This window comes from Leucoraja erinacea, chromosome 10, assembly GCF_028641065.1.
Source record: "Leucoraja erinacea ecotype New England chromosome 10, Leri_hhj_1, whole genome shotgun sequence".
Lineage (NCBI taxonomy): Eukaryota > Metazoa > Chordata > Chondrichthyes > Rajiformes > Rajidae > Leucoraja > Leucoraja erinaceus.
In genome coordinates, this window is record NC_073386.1 from 53,820,213 (window position 1) to 53,840,198 (window position 19,986).

The 19,986-nt window shown below is 46.2% G+C and overlaps 1 long non-coding RNA gene across 1 annotated transcript in view; it reads left to right on the forward strand.

Moving 5' to 3' along the window:
* The window catches only part of LOC129701225 (uncharacterized), a 97,054-nt gene extending 77,345 nt beyond the window's left edge, over positions 1–19,709 (forward strand). Inside the window, exon 3 of the long non-coding RNA XR_008724170.1 lies at positions 19,418–19,709. This is a non-coding gene — a long non-coding RNA (uncharacterized LOC129701225). The remainder of the gene's footprint in view (positions 1–19,417) is intronic.
* Positions 19,710–19,986: the final 277 nt, after the last annotated feature.

A 19,986-nucleotide genomic window follows, 5' to 3' on the forward strand; every position in this document is an offset into this window, starting at 1 on the left:
CCAAAATCCTCGGGCACCGCACGCGACCACGCATCACTGCCCACGTCACCACGCACCAAGCGTGCATAATACGCACCATGCGCGCATCACGTGCGCATCATGCATCGTGACGCGTAAATGATGTCGCTTAAATGACGCGCAAATGTTGCCCAAGTGGGACAGGCCCTTTACTTGAGGTTAGAGAAGTCAAACTTCATCTTTGATGTCTCATTTTCAAACCTTATCCTTCCTTATCCCTGAGTCTCCCTCTCCCCCCACTCAGGCTGAAGAGAGGTGTCGACTCAAAACGTCACCCATTCCTTCTCTCCAGAGATGCTCACGACAGCATTTAGATACAAGTCCTTGTGTAGGCAGTTAAATATTGTCCTAGAAACCAACAACGGTGTCTGGCTTGGGAGGTAGTTTTCTGTATAAAAATTCAAAAATTCTGGAACGAAATATTTGAAATCTTCACAAAATTATTTAAAACAAAACTACTACCCAAAGCAGAATGGATCATTTTTGGAATATCGAAAGGTAACCCAGAATTAAATATGTTTCAAAAGAACTTACTTAATTATGGGCTAATAATGGGAAAAAAGCTTATACTCAAATTTTGGAAAAATGCTCCAATACCAACAATAAAAATGTGGATTTCAAACATGTTCGAAACACTACACTTGGAAGAGATGAGACTCCTCCTAGCAGGCAAAGCAGGTCACTTCCAAAAGACGTGGTCTGCATTTATGGAACTATTACAAGCATAAGGTGCAATAATAAGTTAAAACATAAAGGCTACCAGGACCTGGTAACGGGGGGTATAAAATAAACTTTTAATAAAAACACGGTTGCTATATCCTTTTTTGTGGAGTTTTGTGTTACAATAGAGTGATTGATTTTCCTTTCTTCTTTTTTTTCTTTTCTTTCTAGGGTCTTATTTCTTTTCTTTACTTCCTTCTCTAATTCCTTCCCTAAGGGGTTCTCTTCTCCCAACACTTTCCTGCACTTTCTCGACTCTTGCTTATTTTCCTTACTTCTTTTATTTCTATCTTTTTTAAAGCTCAAAAAATGAAGTGGTGCAACATAATGTAAGAAGATATATGCGATGTATTAATATAATTTACTGTACTAATAAAAATAAAATAAAAAAAATAAATTTAAAAAACTTAAATGATGTGCTGTTCATGCCCTATCTATAAAAAGGCACTTTGCACATTTTAGTTCTCTTTGGAGAAACCAGTGATTCGCATGAACAGTTGACACAAGGGCTATGGGCTGGCAAACTGCTGGCCCTGTCCAATGAGCCATTTTCCACTATCACAGTAACGCTAAATATAAAGCCACAGCTAAAAAGAAATCAGCCAGGGAAGGGAGGATGCGACAGACTCGTATGTGGCGGCCGATACTCTTGTTAAACATTTGTCTTTCTCTCCCTTCCAAAGGACCAATTATTGCAATATTTGTATTCTAAGATGTGAAAGCATTCTGAACACAATAGCAATGTGCCTTACAATAAACCTCTAATTTATCTCTCACTGAAGCGTAATTCACTGTCCAACTTTGTTCATTTCTATCAATTTATACAGTATGTGCATCAGAATACAGTTCTTAATAGGTTCACACGCAATATTGAACTTACATTTTCATTTCCATTATTCTTATACATCGTGCAAAGAATTTATTTCAACAATAACGGTTAAAGTCAATTAAGTCCCACATTATGCTTTTTCTGGTTATCTTACTTTTTTTCTTGTACCAAAACATGCGGCTTGTAGTAAAAGTTAATTTGAAGCCAAACCTGGTTGTTGTTGTTGGTGACAGTGGAGCGCTCTCCCTTTATTGGCCATTTGTTAACATGACATAGGATTAGGTTTTCTCATTTAAGAAAATAATTGTCAACATAAGAACTTAACCTTTCTTACTCTGTAGAGTCATAGAGTTATACAGCACGGAAACAGGATCTTCGGCCCAACTAGTCCATGCCCACCAAGATGCCTCATTCTAAGCTAGTCCCATTTGCTTGCACTTGGTCCATAAGCGGCAGGGTGGCACAGTGGTAGAGTTAAGATGTGAAGAGCAGTGAAATGTGAAGCCAGAGCAGGGATAGAGGTAGGAGGAGATGGTGGAAGGGGAAGGGATGGGATAGTGGGTAAACGGATGTAGAGTGGGCATAGGGGCAGCACAGTGGCGCAGCGGGTAGCGTTGCTGCCTCACAGCGTCAGTGATCCGGGTTCAATCCTGGCTACGGGTGCTGCCTGCACGGAGTTTGTACATTCTCCCCGTGACCAGCGTAGGTTTTCCCCGGGTGCTCCGGTTTCCTTCCACATCATCGGCTTGGTAAATTGCTAATTCTCCCTAAGAATCAAGAAATTGTGTGTAAGAAAGATTCGGTGTACGGGGATTACTGGTCAGTGCAGTGTTTTCTAAACTAAACTAAAAATCTAAAAAACCTTCTAAACCTTTCCTGCCCGTGTACCTATCCAAGTGACATGTAAGTGTTGTTTTTGTACTTGTGAACAAGAGAATCATAGTGTCACACAGCATGGAAACAGGTCCTTCAGCCCAACTTGCCCACGCCGACCAAGATGCCCCATCTACACTAGTGTAGACGTCAGTCGATAGTCTGTCCCCTGTAATGGAGACGGAGAGATCGAGAAAGGGAGCAGAGATGTCAGTGATAGTCCAAGCCTGGCAGGTTGTGTGAACCAGCATCTGCAGTTCCTTGTTCTTGTTAGCTAGTGAGGTTCTTCACCGGAGGTCAAGTGGTTACAGGGTGAAATTCAGCTGTAGACTCGCTGGTCAGTTGGAAAGGACTGGGAAATGAGAGACATGTCCCTGACATCATTTCCTACACCTGCAGGAAACACTTCCAAAGACATAGAAACATAGAAAATAGGTGCAGGAGTAGGCCATTCGGCCCTTCGAGCCTGCACCGCCATTCAATATGATCATGGCTGATCATCCAACTCAGTATCCCATACCTGCCCTACCCCCTGATCCCCTTAGCCACAAGGGCCACATCTAACTCCCTCTTAAACATAGCCAATGAACTGGCCTCAGCTACCCTCTGTGGCAAAGAGTTCCAGAGATTCACCACTCTCTGTGTGAAAAAAGTTTTTCTCATCTCGGTTTTAAAGGATTTCCCCCTTATCCTTAAGCTGTGACCCCTTGTCGTGTACTTCCCCAACATCGGGAACAATCTTCCTGCATCTAGCCTGTCCAACCCCTTAAGAATTTTGTAAGTTTCTATAAGATCCCCTCTCAATCTCCTAAATTCTAGAGAGTATAAACCAAGTCTATCCAGTCTTTCTTCATAAGACAGTCCTGACATCCCAGGAATCAGTCTGGTGAACCGTCTCTGCACTCCCTCTATGGCAATAATGTCCTTCCTCAGATTTGGAGACCAAAACTGTACGCAATACTCCAGGTGTGGTCTCACCAAGACCCTGTACAACTGCAGTAGAACCTCCCTGCTCCTATACTCAAATCCTTTTGCAATGAAAGCTAACATACCATTCGCTTTCTTTACTGCCTGCTGCACCTGCATGCCTACCTTCAATGACTGGTGTACCATGACACCCAGGTCTCGCTGCATCTCCCCCTTTCCCAATCGGCCACCATTTAGATAATAGTCTGCTTTCCCGTTTTTGCCACCAAAATGGATAACCTCACATTTATCCACATTATACTGCATCTGCCAAACATTTGCCCACTCACCCAGCCTATCCAAGTCACCTTGCAGTCTCCTAGCATCCTCCTCACAGCTAACACTGCCCCCCAGCTTAGTGTCATCCGCAAACTTGGAGATATTGCCTTCAATTCCCTCATCCAGATCATTGGCTCTGGACACAAGACGTGTGTAGGAAGGAATCGCAGATGCTGGTTTAAACTGAAGATAGACACAAAATGCTGGGGTAACTCAGCGGGTCAGACAGCATCTCTGGAGAGAAGGAATCTGTGACGATCGAGACCCTTCTTCAGTCTGAATAATCCAAAGAGATTGTCTCCTCTTGGTCCCAAAGGTAAGGGACTGTCCCACCAGCATGCGATTGCATGCGTCTAGCGCGGTCAAACGTGGTCGCTTCAGGCGTACGGCCTCGCGGGGCCAATCCCACTTCGATCGGAGGAGGCGTATATAGTTGTGCGGGGCTGGTCCCGACATCGCGCGAGGCTCCAAAATTCTTGCACTGTCCAAAAATCCCACGTGCCAATGGCCTGTCGGCCCGCAGGCGCATTGAGGGCGTGCGCAGCGTCTCGACAGGCATACGCAGTGTCTTGACGGCGTACGCAGCATCTTGACATCGTACACAGCGTCTTGACGGCGTACGCCTAGCGCGTGGCGTTGTGCGATGACGTCACCACCCGGCGTGCCGTTGTGTGATGACGTAACCGCCCGACGCCGTGCGACGTCCAAATTCAGTCCGCCCACCTGCTGCCCAGCTGATTGATGAGTATGTGGTCGGGACCAGCCTCCCACAACTCCATACGCCTCCACGGTTCGAATTGGGACTGGCCCCGCGAGGCCGTACGCCTCAAGCCACTGCGTTTGGTCGCGCTAGACGCATGCAATCGCATGCTGGTGGGACAGGCCCTGTACACACAAAATGCTGGAGTAACTCAGCGGGTCAGGCAGCATCTCTGGAGAGAAGGAATCTGTGACGTTTCGGATCGAGACCCTTCTTCAGTCTGAATAATCCAAAGAGATTGTCTCTTTGACAAGATTGGTGCCACAAAACGCAAAGAAGGGTCCCGACTCGCAACATCACTCATTCTTTCTCTCGCGAGATGCTGCCTGACCCGCTGAGTTACTCCAGCATTTTGTGTGTACTTTTGGCACCAAGAGGAGGGCTGGGACGCATCGGTAGATTCCAAGGATTCAAACCCCCAGCCTTCACTGTGTAGCTAGTACGGCCGTCTCTCTCTCAGGATCCAAGCTGCCTTTGCACAACCTTTTATCCGAAAGCCTTGGGACCAGACACTTTTCGTAATTTAGAATTTTTCGGCTTTCGGAATGGAAGATTTTTAGCGTAGATTTTGACGGCTGACGCAGTGGCAGAGTGCTAGGCTCATATCCGCAACGTCGCGAGTTTGCGCCTCGATCCCAGCAGTTACTCGATCGCGAGTTTGAGGCTTTAATGTAGTTTTTTCTTGCAGAATAGGAGAGAATAGGGAGGGTTAGGCTGGGATCATTCTCTGCGAGATGATCTTAGTGCGGGAGACAAGTGTAGGAGAGGTGTACTGACTGTGTAGGCAGAACTTTGGAAGTGATTGCCCACCATTCTCAAAAACCGCTGTGTCTCCCTGTCCCTCCAACTCCAGAGGAATCCGCTCCCCGATGGGCCGCTATGGTGACAAGTGGCAGTTCGCCCACAGCCCGAGCTGCGCCCCCTCATCCGCAACCCGGGTTCCTCTGGAGTTGGAGCGGGGCTGGGCTAGAGTTGCTGCTGGCTGTGAGTCTCTGGGTTCTCCGTGCTTGCAGTCGGTGTCCCGTTGGTCCTGACGTCTCCGGCCACCCCCCTGGACTGGAGCTAAGACTGGGAACTGTACCGCCCTTGCCCCTTCCCTCTGCAACTGCAAACAACCCCACAGTTCCCAGTCTCAGCTCCTGTACAGGGGGGTGGCCGGAGACGTCACAGCCCGAGCTGCGCCCCCTCATCCGCAACCCCAAGACCAAGACGTACCTTGCACACCATCAGCTTCTGTCCCTACAGGGAGCGTGTTCCTCTGGAGTTGGAACGGGGCTGGGCTGCTGCTGGCTGTGGGTCTCTGGGATCTCCGTGCTTGCAATGGGCCTGGGGGTCGGTGTCCCGTTGGGCCTGACGTCTCCGGTAACTGGCACTGTCCTGCTGGCATCGCCGACGTGAAGACAGCGCAAAGCCCCCACGCAGGTGCAATGGGCGGGGAGCTGGAGAGGGAAGGGAAGGGGTCACACACATGGCCGGGAAGCAGAGGGGTGTAGGTGGGGTGAAACTGAAGGGAGCGACAATTTGCTGCTGCCTGCCCGCTGAGTTAAAAAGTTCCCACGCAACACTCACGATACACTGTTGAATTATTAACCCTCCCGCGCAATATACCCTCACCTTCTCTTTTATGAATGGGGATTTAGTTCCCCTTTCTTCGAGGACCGACCGGAGGTTCCACTGTCACCTCTGCGGGCCGCCCTCGGTGAACGTCTTCAAGGACCTTTCTTCAAGGACCGAAAAAATGTCCGCTATTCGGAGCTTTTCGTTATTTGGAACTTCGGATAAAAGGTTGTGCACCTGTAGTAGGAAACCTGCCGCATTGATTTAAGAGACCAAAAGAAATGTAAACTCCTTCAACAACAATCCGCTTTAGTTTCATACAGAATGTTTCATTGTCATTTCCATTTGCACCGGATATAAACTGGAACAATGAAATTCTCATCTGCTGCAAGCTTTACAGGCAACTGTTTTTTTTAATAAATTGTATAAAACAAAAATATAATTTAGTTATTAAGATAAACATGAATGATCAAATAACTTTTATGTGTACACTGAACTTTTTTCTCGTTTGCTATATAGTTTGTAGGGCGACAATGTTTGCATATTTTGTTGTGTTGCTGCAAGTAAGAATTGCATTGTTCTGTCTGGGACACATGACAAAAAAACACTCATGACTTGAAAGCTAAGTAACTTTTAATTATTATCGTAAGTATAAATAACTTTTAATGTTTCAAAGTATTCCTTTCCAAGCACAGAACATTCGGACAGATATAAAACATGCGCATTTTAAAAGTTTGGAAAGTTTGGCCTGTTCTAAAAGTTCACAATTGGTGGGTGAGTTTCACAAGCAGAAAGCCACCCCACCCACCCCCAACCTGTGATTGGTCAGCATGGTAGTGCCGGTGAAGGGGTTTGTGCCCAGGGACATTTCACTGGACAGTTGCCATTGTAGCATCTCAGGAGGAAGGCAGGTGAGTCAGTATGTGCTCACCTATGCTGTCAGGCTGCCTGCCCACTATCACTTGGCTTGGCCTTTTTCTGTGCAGAGTCTCAGTAGTCAATAGTGTTTTATTGGTACATGTCCTGAAACGTGACAATGAACTTCTTACTTTCTGCAGCACAGCAGATATGCAAACATAGCACTCTGTAAAACCCATAGTAAGCAACAGAAAAATAGTTTGTAATATAGTTATTAAAAATACAAGCCATAAATGAACAAACAATAATACATTCATAGAGTAATTCACTGTGGGAACAGGCCCCATGGCCCAACTTGTCCACACCGACCAACATGCTCCATCTACACTAGTCCCACCTGCCTGCATTTGGCCCATATCCCTCTAAACCAATGCTATCCGTGTGCCTGTCTAAATGTTTTTAAATGCTGTGACAGTACCTGCCTCAACTACCTCCTCCAGCAGCTCGTTCCATGCACCCACCACCACTCTTTGAGTGAAAAAGTCACCCCTCAGGTTCACATTAAATCTTTCCCCCCCTCACCTTAAACCTATGTCCTCTGGGTCTCGAAGTGCAAATTAGTGCACAGTCAAAAATAATGCTCCAATGCTGGCTATATAGTTTGGGGCCTATTTGAAGGTTGTAGTCTTTAACAGCCTGATGGTTGTTGCGAAGAAGCTGCTCCTGAACCTGGATGTTACAGTTTTTAGTCTCCTGTACCTTCTTCCCGATGGCAGGAGTGAAATGAGTATGTGGCCAGGGTCTCTGATGAGGCCGGCTGCCTTTTTGAGGCAGCGACTCCTGTAGATCTCATCGATGGTGGGGAGGTCAGTTCCCATGATTGACCGGGCAGTGTTTCTCTTCAAAATATCTTGATATTTTAAAACAAAAGATGAGCATTAGAACCTAGTTCGTCCTTAAGGAGTTAATTTAAACAATTCCACCTAGTGGTTTGACTGTGAGTGAGATATACTACACAATAACATTGCATTGCAGGAGTGAGAGAGAGCATTGCAAATTACTTGTGTAGCAGTGCGTAAAAGTTAATGTTGGCAGAATATCTTGACATTTTCAAGCTGGTCTACCTTAATTTCTTTTTATTACAGTTTATGCCTCTCAGGCTGTGTGGCGGAATGGAGCACATTATTTCCCCCACTTTCCATGGTTAATGGATCCCAAGACATTGCAAATTAGATGAATGTGGGAATATTTAAATTGGTAATATTCTTTGTATGTTTTCAATTCCTGCATCAGGATAATTCTTGTGCTGCAGATGCTAAAATGGTCATGATTCCATTTTGGGCCTTCTGAGAGGCTTCTTGTTATTCACAGAACACAGAGCAGTCCAGAAGATGGACACAATGCTGGAGCCCACAATGTCTATACCGAGCATGATGCTGAGTTAAACTGATTTAATCCACCAGCATGCGATCCATATCCCTCCATTCCCTGCAAACCCATGCCCTGGTCTGAAATCCTCATAAATGTTAGCATCAGAACAGTGCTTGTTGTTCATCATCATTGAAAACATTAGTGACACAGTGTTGCTGGTTTCCAACTGGAACGGTGACGGACGCACCACACGTCTCTGTCCTCCAGTTCCTGCGGACTTCCGCCGCTGGAAGTATAGGACCTTGGTGTGTTGTGAGAAGCAGGAAATGGAGGGATGTGGATCATGTGTAGGCAGAGGGGTTAACTGGGGTGGGAGATTGCAACCTTTACGTGGTCCGCCCTGTTTCGCCGAATGCAATCAACCCGGCGTGCACAATCAAATAAGATCAAATAGAACAAGTTGTCCTACAACTTTATGCTGTGCACGCCATACACAAGAAGAAGACGAGGGGTTAGGTTCAACATGGCATCATGTTCGGCATGGACATTGTGGGCCGAAGGGCCTGTTCCTATGCTGTACTGTTCCATGTCCTTGTCCCATCTGCTAGTAATTGTTTTTTAAATGCTGTTATCAGTATTGCTGGTACACTTTGTAGGTCTTAGAAACATAGAAAAATAGTTGCAGGAGTAGGCCATTCGGCCCTTCGACCCAGCACTGCCATTCATGGCTGATCATCTAAAATCAGTACCCTGTTCCTGCTTTTTCCCCATATCCCTTGATTCCCTTAGCCCTAAGATCTAAATCTAACTCTCTCTTGAAAGCATCCAATGAAATGGCCTACACTGCCTTCTGTGGTAGATTCACAACTCTCTGGCTGAAAATGTTTTTCCTCACCTCAGTCCTAAATAGCCTACCCCTTATTCGTAAACAGTGACCCCTGGTTCTGGACTCCCCCAACATTGGGAACATTTTTCCTGCATCTAGCCTGTCCATTCCTTTATGAATTTTATGTTTCGATAAGATTCCCATCCTAAATTCCAGCGAATACAAGCCCAATCAACCCTTTCTTTCATCATATGTCAGTCCCACCATCCCGGGAATTAACCTGGTGAACCTACGCTGCACTCCCTCAATAGCAATAATGTCCTTGCACAAATTAGGAGACCAGAATTGCGCACAATACTCCAGGTGCTGTCTCACCAGTACAACTGCAGTAGGACCTCTTTTCTCCAAAACTCAAATCCTTGCAGGAAGTGCTGCAGATATCAGCCAAACCAAGCTCAGAGTATCAAATCAAAAGAGTTTCAGGATTTGCATGAATTAGTCTGAAAGATGGACACAAAGTGCTGGAGGAACTCAGCGAGTCTGGCAGCATTTCTGGCGAAAAAGGATAGTAGGAGCAAAGGGGAAGATACAGAATGCAGAATAGAGATCCTAGCATTGTAGCGCACCAGTTCCAGAGACAAAGTCCAATGTCTGCAGTGGGGTAGAGGCATAGGAGTCTGAAAACTGTGATCTCCAGGTTCAAGAACAGTTTCTTCCCAACAACCATCAGGCTCTTGAACACTGCACAATGCTAACCTCAGCAGCTGTGATCATCCATGGATTGTGACTTTAGTTTTACCACAGCAAACTTTTTCTTGCACTATCATGGTTGTTAATTTATTGTATTTATGTTGATTTTATATTATCTGCGTGATATTGAATTTACAGGTCTGTTCCATGCAGCAAGTAAGAATTCTTGTTCTTAGCATATCTTCCCCAGCCAACAATGGGCCATTATGGACTCCACTCTTCCTGAGGTTATCTTGTTGCTGGCTCTGTTTTGTTCTGGCCTTCTCTATCTTTCAGTCTAAAGAAGGGTCCTGACTGGAAACGTCACCAATTCCATTTCTCCAGAGATGGCCTGACTCACTGAGTTACCCCAGCATTTTGTGTCTATCTTTGGTATAAACCCAGCATCTGCAGTTCCTTGTGTCGAAAGAACTGCAGATGCTGGTTTAAATTGAAGGTAGACACAAAATGCTGGAGTAACTCAGCGGGACAGGCAATATCTCTGGAGAGAAGGAATGGGTGATGATTCGGGTCGAGACCCTTCCTCAGGCTGAGTGTCCTGGGCCTCCTCCATTGTCAGAATGAGACCCAGTGTCCTAGAAACAGTCATATTTCGCTTGGGTAGTTTATAACCCAGTAGCATGAACATTGACTTCTGTAACTTCAAGGAGCCCTTGCTTTCCCTCTCTCCACATTCCCTCCCCCTTCCCACCAATCTTACTGTCTCTGACTACATTCTAACTCTGTCCCGCCCACTCCCTTGACATCAGACTTCTTCAGAGTCTCGACCCGAAACGTCACCCATGCCTTTACTCCGGCGATGCTGCCTGCCCCGCAGAGTTACTCTAGCTATCTTTGGTTTAAGCCAGCATCTGCAGTTTCTCTAGACATTTAAACATTTTTGACTCTTGAATCCGGTCATTAACTTTCACAATTTCCCATTTTGGAATCAAAGAAAAAGTGTTCCCCAAGTTTGCCTTACGACAAACAGAATAAAGAAGCTTTAAACAACTTGCTGGAATTCACGTTTGTTAATGACAACTGCATTATTTTAAAACAAGTTTTTAATTTACAATTGATAGAAATGTTATTATTTTTTTTACAAATGAACGCACCGTTCCTGGGGATTCATCGTGGTGTCAGAGTAGTCATTTTGCATTCCAGCACTAATGATTTATTCATCCTGAGCCTATCTATCTGCCCGCTTCACTCCCATTTGATCCCATGCTGATTACTCGGTGACTGGAGACCGTTGCTTCAGCCGTGCCTGAGGACTCCTGACAGGAATCTGTACGCAGCGACAGAGTAAAAGCATCATTGGGCAGATACTTGGTGTGCTCAGGCAAGGCTGACACTAATCAGAGGGTGCGCTGGACGTCTGCATAGTGAACAGTTTTGCTTAGTTTGGAGATACAGCGCCGAAACCCTCCGCCCACCAAGTCCACGCCGACCAGCGACCCCCCCCCGTACACTAAAACTATCCTACACTCTAGGGACAATTTACAGAAGCCAATTTACCTACACACCCGCACGTCTTTGGGATGTGATGGGAAACCGGAGCATCTGGTTTCCCTGTAGGTTTGCTCCTGGGCCTGGCCAAGATGGCCATTCGCTGGTCCAGGCAGCTGGTGGTTGATGGTCACACCAGAGTCGGCTGCCTGCCCCTCTACCAGGCCGACATCATGCCCCCCCCCGCATGTCCACGGGGACTGTGGAGACCTTACGTGAATGCTGGTCGCCACGCCACGAGTATATTGTTGATAAAGTTGGCGATATTTTAATTGAATAACTGTTTGTTTGTAAACTGCCAATATAGGCAGCCTTTGATCATGTCGCTACTCTGTATTTTTGTTTGTTTTGAATCAAAGCATTTTGTATTATTAAAAAAAGGGGAAACCCACGAGGTCACAGGGAGAATGTCCAAACTGCATACAGGCAGCACCCGTAGTCAGGATCGAACCCGGGTCTCTGGCGCTGTAAGGCAGCAAGGCAGCAACTCTACCGCTGCTCCACCGTGCTGCCAAATGCTCAATGACTCATGAATATTCACGAGTCATGCAAGCCAGAAACAGCTGCCACGTCCAAGGTTGTGCAGAAACAGATGCTACGTAGACCCATTTGCCTGCGTCTGCCCAGATCCCTCCAACCTTTCCTATCCATGAACCTGACCAATAATGGTGCAGGGAGGAACTACAGATGCTGGTTAAATACACCCAAGATGGAGTAACTCAGCGGGACAGATCTCCCTCCCCTGACTCTCAGTCCGAAGATGTTGTCTCGACCCGAAACGTCACGTGTTCCTTTTCTCCAGAGATGCTGCCTGTTTCAGCTGAGTTACTCCAGCATTTTGTGTCTATCTTTGGTGTTCGATAATGGTGTGAATGTGGGAGATGAGGCCTCATCTCTCCCAGAGCTTCAGGTTTAGATTCATTATTGCACGTTTATCGAAGTACAGTGGAGAGCATTGTTTTGCACGCTATCACATCAAATATGATAATGCCATACATAAATGCAATCGAGCTAAGCTCAGCTACAATTGGTAGAGCAAAGGGGAAAATACAGAGTGCAGGATGTAGTTCTCAGCATTGTAGCGCATCAGTCTCTATTGTCATAGAGAATGCTGCCTGCAGATGAATCTGCAATGTGTGGAAGAAACTGGGAGTCTGTAGAAGGGTGTCGACCTGAATCGTCACCCATTCCTTCTCTCCAGACATGCTGCCTGTCCTGCTGAGTTACTCCAGCACGTTGTGTCTATCGTAGGTGTGGAAGGATTGTTGAGACGGGGATTCATTGAGAACGGTGAATGCCGGCTGGTGGGGAGTGTTCACTGCGGGGCAGGGGAGGCAGCAGCAGTGGGATATCATGATCGGGGGGGGGGCAAGTGGGATGCTGCTGATCGGGAAATGAACTGTGAGCTCTACTGAAACCATCCAGTTCGGCATGTTGCTGTTGCAGTAACAGCTGGAGACTGTGCAGCAGCCAAGCAGAGGCAAATATCTCCTCAATTTCCCAACTCTGCACTGTGTATTTGTTTGTGTGTGTGCTTGTATGTGCGTTTGTATCTGTGTTTCTGTATGTATGTTGGATGTATTGTGTGTGTTTGTGTGTGTTAGTCTGCCTGTGCTTGTCTGTGTGTATATGTTTGGAGATACAGCTGGGAAACAGGCCCTTCGGCCCCCCCGAATCCGCGCTGATCATCAATCACACATTCACGCTTGTCTCATGTTATCACATTCCCTGCACACAATGTACAGAAGCCAATTAATCTGCAAACCTGCACGTCTGTGGGATGTGGGAGGGAACCGGAGCACCCGGAGAAAACCCACGCGGTCACAGGGAGACCGCACAAACTCCGTACAGTCAGCCCCAGTAGTCAGGATGGAACCCGGGTCTCTGGCGCTGTGAGGCAGCAGCACTACCTGCTGCACCACTGGGCCGCCCTTTTGTCCTGAACCAAAGTACCAAAAGTTTCAAGTACAAAAGCACTCCAGACAGTTTTAATTCTGCAAATGACACGTCCTTTCTGCTTGTGTGCTAACGTAGCCGAGAGACATCCCTGTCAGCTTCACATCAGTGAAGACTTTAAGGTGACTCTTTGTGGTGTTACATTTCATCCTGCTCGACTACTGAATGGCAAACCCTGCCATAAGTTACATACCTCGAGATAAACACGCAAAAGGAAAAGTTATGTGGAAAATTCTTTGGTCAAAGAATGATATTAAAAATCTGTAACAGCAGCAGAAATATTTTTCCTTCCAGACCCTACCCTTGGGCATTCTTGTCTATGCCTTGTCTGTTTGCACGCGGAGATTAGTGCTGCTTAAAAAGATTCTGTCATCTCTGCAAATCCATCTCAACCTACTGGCCTGAGGAATCGTTTTTTTTTTAAAAGGAAAAAATTCCATCAACGTAATATGAATTGATTGGAATTCTGACCTTGTTCAAGGCAGAATGATCACAGGAATTGCTGAAGAACTTGGAGCTCTGAAGCTCATCAATGCTCAGATTTCCACTGTTGGCAAGTTCCATCCTAACTCAACTTGCGGCATGACTCGACGGCCCTCAGCTGCCAATTAGGGTCATTGTGATTATAAACCACAATGTTTCACTTCAGTGCTGAGCCTGTTTACAGTCATAGAGTCGTACAGCACGGAAATGGCCCAACTTGACCATGCCGGCACAGTGGCACAGCGATAGAGTTGCTGCCTCACAGCGCCAGAGACCCGGGCTCAATCCTGACTACACGCGCTGTCTGTACGGAGTCTGTACATTCCCCCTATGAACACATGGGTTTCCTCCAGGTGCTCCAGCTTCCAGACGTACAGATTTGTAGGTTAATTGGATTTGGTAAAATTGTTGTGTTGTGGTCAGCACGGACTTGATGGGCCGAACGGCCTGTTTCTGCGCTGTATCTCTAAAGTTTAAAGTTCAACATGCCTCACCTTACGCGACTCCCACCTGCCCGCATTTGGCCCATATCCCTCTAAACCTTTCCTATCCATGTACCTGTCCAAGTATCCTTTAAATGCTACAAAAAATGAACTGCAAATGCTGGTTTATACCATCTTGTACGCCATGTTGGTGGGTTTCTAAGGTAGGTTTGACGGGATCATGGAACATGCTGCCGGGGGTGTTGAAGAGAGAGATAGAATAGTGGTGTTTAAGAAACTTTTGGATCGATCCACAGACCTGCAGGGAATGGCAGGATATGGATTACATGCAGGCTGATTAGAGTTGGTCGGCATCATGTTTGGCGTAAACATTGTCGGCAGAAGGGCCTGTTCCTGTGCTGTACTGATCTATGACTACTTGCCTTGTATATTGCCTTGCCTTTTCAGCCACTGCCAGTGCATGTGTTTGTTGTAGATTTGCTTGATTGCTAGGAAAGGTCCAAAGGACCGAATGGCCGGCTTTACCAATGTTCCTCGCCTCCTCATCAGAGGAAACCTGTCCTTTGGTTTGGCTGAGGTGCTGGTGAACTGGTGAGTAACTTGCTTCAAAGCAAGCCTTCAGTACGTCAGCTACTGACTGTGTGGGAACAAAGAAATGCAGATGCTGGTTAATACACAAAAAGACACAAAGCACTGGAGTAACTCATCAGCTCAGGCAGCATCTCTGGAGAACATGGATGGGTGACGTTTTGAGTCGGGACTATGACTGTGCAATTGTTATCCTGGAAAATGGATTGTCTGAAAGATTGGTTGAAAGATACATATGGGAAAAAGCCCCTTCGGCCCACCAAATCCATGCCGACCATCGATCACCTATTCACACAAGTTTTATGTCCCATTTTCTCGTGCACTCCTTACACACTGGGGGCAATTTACAGAAGGCCAATTAACTGGCAGGCCCGCATGTCTTTGGGATGTGGGAGGAATCCGGAGCACCAGGAGGAAATCCACACGGACACAGGGAGAATGTGCAAACTCCACACAGGATGGAACCCGGGTCTCTGACACGGTGAGGCAGCAGCCCAACCCATGGGCAGCATAGTGGCAAAGCAGTAGAATTGCTGCCTTACAGCGCCAGACACCCAGGTTCGATCCTGACGACGGGTGCTGTCTGTACGGAGTTTGTACGTTCTCCCTGTGACATGCATGGGTTTTCTCCGAGATCTTCAGCTTCCTCCTACACTACAAATACATATGGGTTTGTAGGTTAATTGGCTTGGTATAAATATAAAATATCCATAGTGTGTGTAGGATAGTGTAAGTGTATGGAGTGAAGGCAGGAACGGGGTACTGATTGGGAATGATCAGCCATGATCACATTGAATGGTGGTGCTGGCTCGAAGGGCCGAATGGCCTACTCCTGCAACAGTAGTTCTATGTTATCCCACTTTCTCATCACTCCCTGCACACTAGGGGGAATTTTACAGTGGCAAATTATGGCTTCAGTGTCTAATTCCAACTAAGATCCCCTGCAGTTCCTGAGGAATCCAAGATCAAAGCTCATCCCCGGCATTCACAGCTCCGAATGTGCCTCACTGTGACCTGTGAGGAGCAGCGTACTAGGTGAATGGGGAATTCTACAGATTCACTCTCAGTCTAAAGTTCACTCGCTGGAGTTTAGGAGGTTGAAGGGGCCTCTACTTGCTGGAGTTGAGAAGGGGGGACCTCATTGAAACCTATAGAATAACGTAAGGCATAGATAGAGTGGGTGGAAAGGATGTTTCCACTGGTGGGAGAGTCTAGGACCAGAGGTCATAGGCTCAGAATTAAAGGGCGCTCGTTTAGAAAGGAGGTGAGGAGGAACTTCTTTAGTCTGAGGGTAGTTAATCTGAGGAACTCATTGCCACAGAGGGCTGGGGAGGCCAAGTCAGGCGGTATTTTTAAGGCAGAGATAGACAAATTCTTGATTAGAAAGGGTGTCAAGGGTTATGGGGCGAAGGAAGGAAAATGGGATTAGGAGGCAGAGATTAGCCATGATTGAATGGCGGAGTGGACTAGATGGGTCAAATGGCCTAATTCTACTGCTCAAACCTGTGAACTTGTTTGGATAAGTCATGTATTGTAACGCAAGGCTCTGTTGATCCTGAGCTGCATCAACAGTGACTGAACTGGATAAAGTTTGATCTTGGCTCCCTCAGGAAATTAGCGAGCATTTAGGTGGAATTAAGAATCGAAGACAAAATCCCCCCCCCGTATATCTCGGCAACATCTACTGAATAGTTGAACAAATCAATCAGAAACCGTTTAGGTTTTAGCTTTAATATTGTCCCTTGTGCCGAGGAACAGTGAAATGATGTGTTTTGAATAATATCCGACAGATCAGATAATATTGTGCATAAATACAATAGTCAAATTCAAGTGCAATAGATAGAGGATCTAGATATAGACAAACTGCACCCCCTCCACATACACCTGGATCTCCTGCCATCAGGCAAGATATATATCGCAGCACCCGACTACAAGACTGCTAAACAGCTTCCTGCCACAGGCTGTGAGGCTGCTAAACAGTCACTCTGTACTCACAGTCACCAGATTCTGAGGCTTGGCATGGACACTTTAATAACTGGCACTGGCCACTTTAATAACTGGCACTGGCCACTCAAATCAGCTGCCCCGGACATTTTTATGATTGGTTTTACTGTATTTTAACGTTGTTTACCTGCTTTTAACTATTTATACTGTTCCATCAGGGACTGGATTGTTTTTAGTGTTATTATGTGTGAAATGTTTTAAATTTCATGTGCGATGCTCCGCTATTCCCTGGGAAACGTCTTTTCATTTTGCACTGTACAACCGTTGCTTGCAAGATAACAATAAAGGTTGATTGATTGATTGATTGATTGATTGATTGATTGAGATAGGGGGGAGATACAGAGTGCAGAATACGGTTCTCAGCATCGTAGCGCGTCAGTTCCGTAGACAAAGTCCAATGTCCACAATGGGGTAGAGGTGAATCGGACAGTATCCTAGCTTATGGAATATTCAAGATAGTTTCTTCCCACAATGTGTACCGGGGTTACAATGAAAAGCTTTTTTGTCACATGCTATCCAGTCAGCAAAAAGACTACACATGATTACAATCAAGCCGTCCACAGTTTACAGACACAGGATAAAGGGAATAACGTTTAGTGCAAGGTAAAATCCAATTAAAGATAGTCCTTGATGAGGAAGATGAGAGGTCAGGACCATCCTCTAGTTGTTGATAGGATGGTTTAGTTGCCAGATAACAACTAGGTGGAAACTGTCCCTGGGGTGGCACGGTGGCACAGCGATAGAGTTGCTGCCTTACAGCGCTTACAGCGACGGAGTCCCTGGTTCGATCCCGACTACGGGTGCTGTCTGTATGGAGTTTGTACGCTCTCCCCGTGACTGCGTGGGTTTTATCCGAGATCTTCAGTTTCCTCCCACACTCTAAACAGGGCCAGGTTTGTAGGTTAATTGACTTGGTGTAAATTGTCTCTAGTGTGTGTAGGATAGTGGATAGTGTAGTGTGCGAGGATCGCTGGTCGGTGCGGACACGACGGGCTGAAGGGCCTGTTTCAGCGCCGTCTCCAAACTAAACTAAACAACATATGCCCTTGTGTACACTAGCTGTCTGCTATCTCCCCATGATTCAAGCAAGATGAATTCCCTCTGTATTTATCCACATTTGCGCTAATATGAGTGAGTATATATTAAGTACATTTGTTGATCTGTGATTGTTACCGCGGGGTGCATGACTGTGTAATTGTGAGGTAGGAGCTCCTGTTGGTGCCCTTATTTTCTTCTCCTCAACTCCTACTCCATGTCAGATTAGCAGCAAATTACTTGTTGTGCCTCATTTAGTTTCCAATCCAAAACTATCATTAGCCACAGTGTGCGAAAAAAAAAATCATGTATTCGACGTTTGTGGATTACAGTGCATCACCACAGTCTTAATTCGTCATCTTGTTTAGAATATGGGTTAAATAAAAAAATGTTTATGTTTTACTATTTATGCATAATCACCTGCAATGCTTAAGTAGCCAATGTAATCAGGATGCCACAGCGGCGCAGCGGGTAGAGCTGCTACCTCACAGGGCCAACATTCCATGTTCGATTGTAATCTCGGCTGCTGTCCGTGCGGAGTTTGCAAGTTCTGGTTCTGGTTGATTACTGTGCAAGAACCTCGTAGGTGGTTATCTCGCGCAAGTTCTCCCTGTGACCGCGTGGGTTTCCTCCGGATGCTCCGATTTCCTCCCACATCCCACAAGATGTACGGTTTGCAGATTAATTGGCCTCTGTAAATTGCCCCAACTCTGTAGGGAATGGATGTGTAAGTGGGATAAGATACTTGTTGTGCGGCTGGTTTGATGGATTTGTCTTGTGACACTTTCATCCAACAATTTGTAGTGTAAACTGTCAGCAGAGACAATGCAGGAAGGCTGTGTAAGTTGCTTATTCTATGAAAACAAAAGGAACTGCAGATGCTGGAATCTTGAGTAAAAAACCAAGTGCCGGAGGAACTCGGCAGGTCAGGCAGCATCATTTGGAGGGAATTGGACAGGTGTCATTTCGGGTCGGGACTCATTGAGTATGTAGAAACAAGGAACTGAAAATGCTGGTTACTGCACAAAAGGACACAAAGTGCTGGAGTAATTCAGCCAGTCAGGCAGCATTCCTGGGTCTGAAGAAGGGTCTGGGCCTGAGACGTCACCTATCCATGTTCTCCAGAGATGTTGCCTCGCCCGCTGAGTTACTCCAGCACTTTGTGTCCTTTTGGCCTTGTTGAGAGTGGAGTGGTGTCCTGACCTGAAATGTCCTCTGTCCATTCCCGACACAGATGCAACCTGACCCACTGAACCCCTCAAGCAATGTGTTTAAGAAGGAACTGCAGATGCTGGAAAATCGAAGGTACACAAAAAAGCTGGAGAAACTCAGCGGGGTGCAGCAGCATCAAGTCTGAAGAAGGGTTTTGGCCCGTAACGTTGCCTATTTCCTTCGCTCCATAGATGCTGCTGCACCCGCTGAGTTTCTCCAGCATTTTTGTGTACCCTCAAGCACTGTGTTCTGCTCATTCCATGTTGCAGATTAGTTTGTGGTTTGCCTCCGCTGGGGGCCAATTAAGTTCTGAGCCTTTGTAATAGCATTTCTATTTTCTGCATGTTGTGGTGAATTGTGATTCCTCTGCTGACTCGGCGGCTTTTGTCTACTTCATACAGTCAGGGTTGAAGAACCACCTGGGATGTGGCTGACCTGCAGTGACCACAGCAAGTGACCCGGCAAAGGTGCAGCAAGAGGGAGCAGGAAAAGGGAGGTCCACGGGACATCTTCAAGTGGACACTCTCTACAGACGCAGTCTCAATAAGGAGTGGGTGAGTTGACCGCTCTTCACCACTTGTGGTGTTCCTCAGCTCAGATGCACAGTGGACTTGGAGTATGAGCTCGATATATGATCGGCATCTGAGTTTTGGCATTGGGTATGAATGGCATAGTATGATTATTGGCATTATTAGTTATTGGTATTGAGTATACACCTGTGATTATTGGCATGGTTTATTGACATTCAGTGTGATTATTGAGTATGATTATTAGATTATTGAGTATGAACTCCATCTGATTAGCATTTCTCAAGGCTGGAATATGAACCCTGGATTGTTCTGAGTTGGTTTATTAATGTCACGTTTACCAAGATATGGTTAACAGCTATGTTTGCGTCCTGTGTTGCATTCAGATGAGTGCAAGCAAGCGATACATAAGTGTAATGCGTATTCCAAAGAGAAAACTATCA